Genomic DNA, 10,600 nt, shown 5'->3' on the forward strand with positions numbered 1-10,600 from the left:
AAAGTTGGTGGCAGCCGAAGCTGGTACGTAACAGGTCCAACACAATGGATGATAGGAAATGGCCTGATGTATCTCGGAGCAAACCTTTGGGAAGGTATCTTTAGCTGAATGTACCATGTACTCAACCAGACTTTCTGGCCAAGGAAGAACTCAGGAGCAGAGCTTCGATGAATATCCACAGACTTCTTGGCCTGGGATGCGGCATCTGATTCCAGAGTGCCTTGAAGGCATCTGCAGTAGCTTGCGCAGCAGGAGAAGGTACTGATAAAAGTATGGGTAGAGGTGGTCGAGGTTGCTTGCCATAAACGATGGAGAAAGGCGTCGTACCTGTGGCAGCGGCAATATGGGAGTTGTGGGAAAACTCCGCCCAAGGAAGGAGTTCAGACCAGTTGTCCTGACGGTCATTTATATAGGCACGAAGGAAAGATTTCAAAGAGCGATTTATTCACTCAGCTTGTCCGTTGGCCTGTGGATGGTACGCTGTGGTTAGGCTGATGTTAATGCCAAATTTATGACAAAGAGCACGCCAGTAATGTGCGACAAACTATTGACGTCTGTCAGAAACGATGTCCTTGGGTAAGCCGTGCAGCCGAAATATGTGGAGGAAGAACAGGCATGCCAATTCTGGAGTAGAAGGTAGGCCCAGTAATGGGACAAAATTGGTCATTTTTGAAAACCTATCGATGGTAACCAATATGACCGTGTGACCCTTGGATGGTGGTAAGTTCACAATGAAATCCATAGAGAGATGCGTCCACGGTTCTTCAGGAGCTGGAAGTGGTTGGAGCAAACCCCATGGTCAACCGACCGGGGTTTCTGTTGAGCGCAGGTATTGCAGGAATCGACATACGCTCTTGCGTCAGAGACCATAGTGGGCCACCAGAAGAATCGCTGGAGTAAAGCTAGAGTTCCTGCTCGCCCTGGGTGGCCAGCGAACTTGGAATCGTGGGCCCACCGGAGAACTCTTTCACGGAGGCGACAGGACACAACAGTTTTCCCAGCTGGGACTGGGTGAGTCGCAGACAAGCAGATACAAGCTGGGTCAATGATATGATCGGGTTCTTCGGGAATGTCTTCGGATTCGAAGGAACGTCACAAAGCATCTGCTCGAAGATTCTTTCAAGCAGGACGGTAGCGAAGTTCAAAGTTGAACCTAGAGAAGAACAAAGCCCATTGGGCTTGACAGGCGTTAAGATGCAGGGCATGATTCAAGTGTTCAAGGTTCTTATGGTCAGTAAATATCGTAAATTTATGCTGGGCGCCCTCTAACCAAGGGCGCCATTCCTCCAGGGCTAACTTAATAGCAAGTAGTTCTCGGTCTCCAATACTTTAGTTTTGTTCCACAGGGGAGAACTTGCGAGAGTAGAAATAACATGGAACCAAAGATCCAGATGTTGAATGTTGGCTCAGAACCGCCCTGGCCCCAATAGCAGAGGCGTCCACTTCGACCAGAAAGGGGCGGTTTGGGTCAGGATGGTGAAGGCAGGGTCCAGCAAGGAAGGCCTCTTTGAGGCGCTGAAAAACTGTAACGGCTTCCGGGGTCCCGTTCCAGGTATCTTGGCCCTGATGAGTCAATGCAGCCAGAGGTGCCGCCAGGGTTGAATAAAGGGAAATGAAATGGTGGTAATAGTTTGTAAATCCAAGGAATCATTGCAATGCTTTGAGGCCTAAGGGCCGAGGCCAGTCTTGGATTCCTTTAAGTTTGTCAGGATCCATGGAGAATCCTTGCTGTGAGATTATATACCCCAGGAAGGGCAAACTAGACTTTTCAAAAAGGCACTTGTCCAGTTTTGTGAAGAGGTGGTTTTCACAGAGACGTTGAAGGACTGTGCGCACATCTGCATGGTGCGTAGCAAGATCCTTAGAAAAGCCAAGGATATCATCAAGCTATGCTACAACCTTGACATACAAGAGGTCTCTGAAGATCTCATTAATCATCTGTTGAAATACTGCTGGAGCACTACAAAGGCCGAAGGGCATCACCAGATATTCATAATGCCCGTCTCTGGTATTAAAGGCCGTTTTCCAGATATCTTTGGGGCAGATACGCACCAAATTGTAAGCCCCGATTAGATCGAATTTGGTAAAGATAGAGGCTTCTTGTAAACGGTCGAACAGTTCTGAGATCAAGGACAATGGATACTTGTCTTTATGAGTGATGGCATTCAAGCCGCGGTAATCGATACACAGCCTTAGGGATCCATCTTTCTTCGTGATGAAGAAAAATCCTGCTCCGGCAGGAGACGTGGATGGACGAATGAACCCCTTAGCAAGGTTCTCTTGGATATACTTCATCATAACTTTAGTCTCTGGTAGTGATAGTGGATAAGTCCGCTCTCAAGGAGGTGTAGTTCCAGGCAAGAGTTCAATGGGACAATCAAACCTTCGAAAAGGTGGAAGGATGTCTGCCTTCTGCTTCAAAAAACATCTTCGAAGTCTGCATAAGGAGCTGGGATGCCAGAAGAGGTGGTAGCCAGAGGAACTGTAGGAGGAGGTACCACCTTTTTTAAGAAGGTCTGGTGGCTGGTTGGACTCCATTCCACCAGCTGGAGTGACCCCCAGTCAAACTGGGGGGAATGACATTGCAGCCAAGGTAGTCCCAGGACTGACGGGTGAATCGATTTTTCCAGTACAAAAAGTTCAATTTCTTCAACATGGAGGGCGCCAGTGAGGAGACGAACTGGCTCTGTAATCAGAGAGATTCGGCCAGGTAATAGCTCACCATAAATCAATGCAATGCACAAGGAAGTTTGCAAGGGATGGGTATTAATACCCAGTAACTAAACTAGATCCTTGAGAATAAAATTTCCTCCTGCTCCGGAATCCACCCAGAGCAAGGACTGGGAAGGAACGGGAATCCCAGGTCAGTGTAACAGGTAAGGACAGTTGAGGGTCCAGTGAGGTAGCGCCCAAATTCAGGACCCCTACTGAACTTAGGCCGGGTAATTTCCCGGATGGACTGGGCAAGTCTGTAGATAGTGGCCAGGTGCTCCACAATACAGACATAGGCCTGATTGTCTCCGCCGGAGGTGCTCTTCCAGGGACAGCCACCCAAGGCCCAACTGCATGCGTTCTTCCACTTTGGCCACAAGAGGGACCCTACCGGTGGCAGGACTGGTGGTTGGTGGTGAGTGGGAGTGGACCCAAGTGGAACTTCTGGGCATCCGATTCTCCCGATGGCACTCATAGAGACGATGGTCAATTCAGCTAGTCAGATCGATGAGATCCTCAAGCGAGGAAGGGAGCTCCCAAGCTGCCAATTCGTCCTTCAGCTGCAGAGATAGTCCATCCAGGTAGATAGCTCGTAGGCAGTCTTCCTGCCAAGAGAGCTCGGTAGCTAAGGTCCAAAATTCAATCATGTAGTCAAACAGGCTCCTTTAGCCTTGTCGAAGGTGAAGCAAATTAGCACTTGCCACAGCATGCTGCCCGGGGTCGTCGAAGGTCCTATGAAACATGGCTACAAATCGAGATAATTCTTGCAGGAGTGAATCTGAGCGCTCCCATAAGGGCAAGGCCCAGACCAATGCCTTCCCCTCCAACGAGACAGGATAAAAGTGATCTTCGTAAGTTCAACTTGGAAGATGGAGGGCTGCAGAGCAAACTGCATGTAGCATTGGTTGATAAACACTCTGCAGAGCTTGGAGTCACCATTGAAGTGAGGCGGAGTTGGTAGAGCCCGCAAAGCCCTGGAGGTAGAGGGAGATGGCTGTTGGTGGGAGGAACCCGGTGCTGAAACTGGATTACCAGATTGGGCATCAAACCAGGCGCGCAGACACTCGATGGAGGAGACCAATGCCTCAAGAAATCATTCATGTTCTTGTACCTTTGAAGCCAGCCCAGGAATAGCATGGAGGGCACACGGCTCCGCCGAGTCCATGGCCTTTGCAACCTGCTGCGCAGGAGGTGGACCCTTGGGCCAAGGTCGGGTTGACGCTACCCATAGGAGGGATCTTCCGGGTCCCCACCGTTGGCAGGCGGAGTGGGCTGACTGACGGAGGCCAGCTGGAGCTTTGCCAATACCAGCCCTCATTCCCCGCAGGTTGAACCTTTGGGTACCAGGATTGGCTGGAGTTAGGTGGGCCTCCATATGTAGTCATCGAGGTGAAGATGGAGAGCTCTGCCCAGAGGCAGCAATAGTAGAGCTGAAGAGTCTATACTGGATGAGGTGGAGTCCCGGAGACCAGGTTGCCAATAGGAACCAAAGTCTGAAAGGGGGCGCCCGAGCAAGAAAAGGCCGAAGCCTGAAAGGCCAAGTCCAGGACGTAGACAGTAGAGGTGTCGTAGAACAAGCTGGAGTCAGGGCTGGCGGCAATCAAGGAGTGGTGGCAAGGCAAGGCTGAGGTCAAATCCAGGAGAGAAGAAGAAGCGTAGTAGGATGAAGCCAAGGTCTGGACTAGGAGATAACCCGTAGCATAGTTGGGGCAAAGCAGAGGTCTGGACTAGGAGATAATCAGTAGCGTGGTCGGACAAAACAGAGGTCTGGACTAGGAGATGATCCGTAGCGTGGTCGGGCAAAGCAGAGGTCGGGTCCAGGAGAAGATCAGTAGCGTGGTCAGGCAAAGGAGAGATCGGGTCCAGGAGAAGGTCAGTAGTGTGGTCAGGCAAAGTAGAGGTTGGGTCCAGGAGATCAGTCCATAGGATAAGCTGGATCAGGAAACACAGGAACAGAGATGACGAAACCAGGAACAGGAACTCAAAGGGAACAGGAACCAGGAACACGAAGGAATCACCTGGAGGCAACGAAGTACATGACCAGCATGGAGACCTGTTGCAAAGGCGACTAACAGGAGTTGAGCCTGGCCTTTAATACCGGAGCTTCAGCAATGTCATCATCCGGGGCCATGGCCAGTTTCCACCACGGGCCCTTTAAAAGAGACAGTGATGCGCGCGCACGCACCTAGGGAGAGACACAGCGCTGGACAGCGGCATCTCTCTGCGGGCCACGTGGACATGCCCGCCGTGGAACACAGGAGCTCGTCATAGCATCAGGAGCACCGGGGGTGGCTCGAGGACAGAGCCGGCGGCCTACCGCCGCGAGGGACGTGGAGCCAGACGCTGGATTAGGCAGCAGAGGGTAAGAGGGTCTGCCGCGGGCGGCACATGCAACATAAGTGAACTAAGCTTTCCCTTTGAAGATAAGTGAAAGAAAGTTAAAATTAAAATTGCTAAAAATAATGTATTGCTTTATTCTCAAGATAGATAGCTCGGTCAGTTTTGCACTGATGACATCATTGTGCTCAGATAAACTCAGTACCAAATCATTGACTGCTTTTGAGAAGGCATGTTTCTATGTATCAATAAACATTTAACAATCTGTAAGCCTCTGAGGCCAGCACTCTTTCTTCCTCTGTGTGTAGCTAACCGCTGACTCCAAGAACCCCAGCTGCTGATGACGATATTGCCCTACTGCAGCACTCTATAGTGTCTCCCCAACCGGCTCACGCAGACCCCTGTGTCTTCCCGCTGGATCTAGGGTCCCTGCTGCCTTCCCTCTTTGTGAGAGCTGAAGAGAAATTAAGAAAAGAGGGTAGTGCAAAAAGTGAAAATTAAGGTGAGCTCTAGCTGTGCTTTCCTTTTGTCAGACACAGACACACATTTTGTTACTGTGCGTCAAAACTCTTTTGTCTTCTTTGTAAATTTGCACAACTGTGTGCACACCCAGCGTAACTAACTGTAACAAATATGATGGAAAACTTTGTGAAAGCTCTCTGTAGACAGTAACTAGAGATGTTTAAACTACAGAACTGCACTGCAGTGTACATTTCTGACTAGGAAAGAGAGGAAAGGAGCAGGCTGGAATTTTTCCTTCTCTGAGTGTCATGTAGTGGGAAAGCATAAACTTTGTGCACGTGGTTGTGAGCTCTTTTTCCATAAACTGTGTCTTCATCTGTGGAATAAAGCAGTACCACTACTACCAGGTACAGGACGTGTGTTTGACAGGAGTGAAGAGAGAAGCACATACAGTAAAGACAAACCCCTTTCCATAGGCAATGGGCAGTGGGCACTCCTACAGGCCAATGCAATATTGTGCGCTGAGCCTGGTGCACAGGATAACTAGCGCTTGGATGCACGCCAATAACCCCTTGCGCAATAAGGTGATTATCACATCCAAAACTCCCGTCCAAACTAGTGCGGAGCTAATAGCGCTCATCAAATGTAAATTCATGTTGATGAGCTATTAGCTGTTACCCACTTAGTTATAAAATGAGCGCGCACATGTTATAAAATCGGGGAGTCAGCGCACGCAAGCGGGTACACATTAGTGCAACTTGCGTGCGCTGACGCCCACGGCTTTTCCCCGTTCCCAACCCCCTAACCTAACCTCCCTTCCCCTTCCCCTAACCCTTCTATCCCTAGCCCTAATCTAGACCCCCCCTGGACTTTTGTCCTACCTTCTGCACCTGCCTCTGGGCAGGCACAGGTTGCGCGCACCAGCAGTCTGCCGGCACGCAATCCCCCGGCACAGCGGCAAATGGCTGCCCCACCCCCAGACCGCCCCATTTTCGAAGCCCCGGGACAGACACGTGTGGCCGGGCTTTTCTAAAATAGGCCCGGCATGCATAAAGCCTTCTAGGCTCGTAAATCCTTTGGATTTACGCGCGTAGGCATTTTAAAATCTGGCCCTAAATGTGCACCTGATGCAAACATTTTTACTCTCAAAAATTAACACCTGCCCTGAAGCAGGCGTTAACTTTAAGGGCTCCTCAAGACTTAACAGAAAAGCAGAAAATAAAAATACTGCTTTTCTCTAGTTCCTTTGACTTAATATTGTGGCGATATTAAGTCAGAGGAACTGAAAAAGGGAGAAAGGTAGAAAATAATAATAATTAAAAAAAAGTCTTGCTGGCGGTCAGGTAGTAAAACGGATGCTCGTAAAATTGAGAGTCGTTTTTCCTAACCAGCGTACATCTACCTCTCCTGGGCACCCAATGCCAGGGAGGTGCTAGGGACACACAATTTCCCCTAGTGCCTCTTTTTTAACACAGTGGCTCATTTGCCTACTGCATCATGCGCCCAGGAGAGGTGGGTGGGTGCGCATTAGGGAAGTGGGTGCCCAGTTTGGACGCACAGTTTTAGCACATCCATATTGCATTGACCTGCTAGTGTGTAAAATTTCCATCATGCCACAGGGAATGGGAGGAAAAGGAAGGCATGGTGGAAACAATATCAGAGAATTTGCACAGAATTCCTCCCCTGTGCAGAATTGCCAAATTCTGCGCAGAAAATAGCAGAGGAGACCCTGGCATGCCGTGAATGGAGCCCGGCGCACCATTCGCGGTGAAAATGGAAGGCCCCCGTGTGCCGCACTCCATTTGCGGCAAAGATGAAGGCCCGGCGCGCTGTTCGTGGCACACGGGGGCCTTCCTTTTTCACTGCAAATGGCGCACCAGGCCTTCATCTTTGGCGCGAGCGGATGACGCTCCATTCACGGCAAAGATGAAGACCCGGCGTGCAGTTCGGGGCGAAAAGGGAAGGCCCCGTGTGCCGCAGGACGCGCTCTGTTCGCAGCGAAGATGACGGCCCGGAGCACCGTTCACAGCACACGGGGGCCTTCCCTTTTCGCTGTGAACGGCATGCCGGGCCTTCATCTTCGCTGCGAACAGAGAGCGTCCCGCAGCATACCAGTGAGAGAGAATGTGTGTCGGGGAGGGGAGGGTGAGAGAGAGCAGGAGGGTGTGAGAGAGAGCATGGGGGGGGGGGATGCCGGTGAGAGAGAATGTGTGTGTGAGAGAGGGGAGGGTGACAGAGAGCATGGTTGGTAAGAGTGGGGGTGGGGAGGGTGAGAGAGAGCAGGAGGGTGTGAGAAAGCATGGAAGGTAAGAGGGTGGGAAGGGGGCTGCTTGAGTGTGGATTTCAGAGAGAGGGAGCCTATATGAAGAGAGGGGGTGTGGGGGAGGGTGAGAGACAGCTTGGTTGGTAAGAGGGGGAGTGGGGGGATGCTTGAGTATGGGTTTCAGAGAGGGAGCCTATATGAGGGGAGGGTGACAGAGAGCAGGAGGATGTGAGAGAGAGCATGGGAGGTAAGAAAGGGTGTGGGGGGGATGCTTGAGTGTGGGTTTCAGAGAGAGGGAGCCTATATGAGGAGATTGTGAAGGAGTGTGTATGTGTGTGAGAGTTTGGGAGCTCGTGTGTATGAAAAAGGGATCGTGGGTATGTGAGGGTGCTAGCCTGTGTGCAGGGATTGTGTATGTGTGAGACAGAGCCTGTGTGATGGCTGCGTGAGAGAGAGACATAGGAAGCCTGTGTGAGGATGTATGTGTGGAAGAGAAAGGGAGCTTGTGTGGGTGTGTATGCAAGAGAGAGGGCCCTGTATGCAAGGATGTCTGTGCACGAGAGAGTGAGGGAGCCTGTACGAGGGTGTGTGTATGTGGAAGGGACACTTTTACAGTGAATTTCTAGGGAAATTCTGCTCAAAATATTTAAAATTCTGCAACTTTAAGTAATAACTTTTTACTTAAAGACTGTCATGTAAATTGTGTTAGTTTGACCAATATAAAGTTTGCAGTATTTTGCAGAATTTTCAGTTTTTGTGCACAGAATTTTAAATTTTTTCGTGCAGCATTCCCCCAGGTTTATTAGCAATTCAGCCACATCGCCTAGAGACCACTCCAGACTGCCAGACAAGGTACCAGCCACAGGTTTCCAAGCTTTTATTTAAGCACAAAACAAGAAAAGGAAAGACAGTGACACTACATATATTTATTTATTTATTTAAAAGTATTTATATCCTGCGCCCTCCAAAGTTCGGGGTGGGTTACAACAGCACATACATATAATAATAATATCCGAGCTAAAAACAAATTTATAACTACGAATGAGAATTGCTTAAACTGCAGATTTCACAAAAATTCACTTAGGGGTAGATTTTATAATTTTGCGCGAGCGCGTACTTTTGTTCGCGCGTAGCCGCGCGTATCTTATAAAATCCGGGGTCGGCGTGCGCAAGGGGGTGCACATTTGTGCAACCTGCACGCGCCGAGCCCAGCGTGCGCTGCCTGTTCCCTCAGAGGCCGCTCCGATTTCGGAGCGGCCTTGGAGGGAACTTTCCTTCGCCATCCCCCCACCTTCCCCTCCCTTCCCCTACCTAACCCACCCCCCCTGGCCTATCTAAACCCCCCCTTTCCTTTGTTGGCAGATTTACGCCTGCTGAAAGCAGACATAAATCTGTGCGCGCCAGCGGGCTGCTGGCGTGCCATCACCCGACCCAGGGGCTGGTCCGGAGGCCTCGACCACGTCCCTGGGCCGGCACCACGCCCCTGGGCCCGCCCCCGAAACGCTGCGTCACGCCCCCAAAATGCCGCATCATTTACGGCACGCCCCGACAAGCCCCCGACATGCCCCTTTAACGAAGCCCCGGGACTTACGCGCGTCCCGGGGCTCTGCGCGTGCCGGCGGCCTATGCAAAATAGGCGCACCGGCGCGCAGGGCGTTTAAAATCCAGCCCAATGTGCTCTTATGGAACCTAACCCTGTCTCTACGGGTGGCCAGTAAATTGACCTGGCAGGACCTTGGGGGTGCAAGAAATTGACCAAGACATCACATTCCTCAATTAAGACTTTGCATGTATCGCCAATCTACCAGGAATTATTATAGATGCAAGCTGAATACTGACCAGGCTGGAAGCTGGATACTTGAAGGGCAGGAAAATATTCACATTCATGTTCTAGAACACTTGCAACGAATGAGGTGATGTCATTTGAAATTTTCCTAATGCAAATTTTAGTTGCATCAATGGGCTCGAATTGATGATTTTCCCTTGTGCCAGCAACTGTATGACCTTTGCTAAACCTCTCATCCTGAACAGGTCCTATTGCTTCAATGTTCTCCTTTGGGACAAAGAAAAATTTGAAACCAGTGACACTTTTATAACAAAAGTCAAATAGATCCTTTGGTGTCAAAATCTGGTTATTTAGGGAACTGGCAGTTAAACATTTTGTGGTTCCTCCAATCCTATCAGAGGGTAATTTTCCGTGATTGGTGCCAAAATAGTTCCATTCAGCTGTAACATGAAAGTCGTTACTATGATTGCAAAGATTAATGAAATTTTTAAAGTTTGTGTGTCGAGCAGCAGAGCCATCGCTAAAGTAGTGAATATGCTCCAAAACAGGTAAAACGCTCTTCAAATGCTCAATGAGTATTCTCAAAAATGTGTGCACAGCTATTGTGCTATGGCACAAGAAGTCACTGATCATGCATATACAGAAACATTGGGCATCAGGGTTGCAATATTAAACAACAAAAGGGTGGCGTATTGTCTATTTTCCCAATGAAATCCTTGCCTGCATCATGAACAATAAAGGAATAAATTTCAATAGTGCCATCAAGATACATAAAACAGCAGGATGGGCCAGGAATTGTCTGTCAAGGCAGTCATTATACCACAAACGGGCGGATTTTAAAAGCCCTGCTCGCGTAAATCTGCCCGGATTTACGCAAGCAGGGCCTTGCGCACCGGCGCGCCTATTTTCCATAGGCCGCCGGCGTGCGCAGAACCCCGGGATGCGCGTAGGTCCCGGGGTTTTTGGAAGGGGGCATGTCGGGGGCAGGGTTGAACGACGCAACGTTTTGGGGCGGGGCGAGGCTTTTCGGGGGCGGGACC

The sequence above is a fragment of the Rhinatrema bivittatum genome, chromosome 3 (genome assembly GCF_901001135.1).
Source record: "Rhinatrema bivittatum chromosome 3, aRhiBiv1.1, whole genome shotgun sequence".
In the NCBI taxonomy this organism is placed as follows: Eukaryota; Metazoa; Chordata; class Amphibia; order Gymnophiona; family Rhinatrematidae; genus Rhinatrema; species Rhinatrema bivittatum.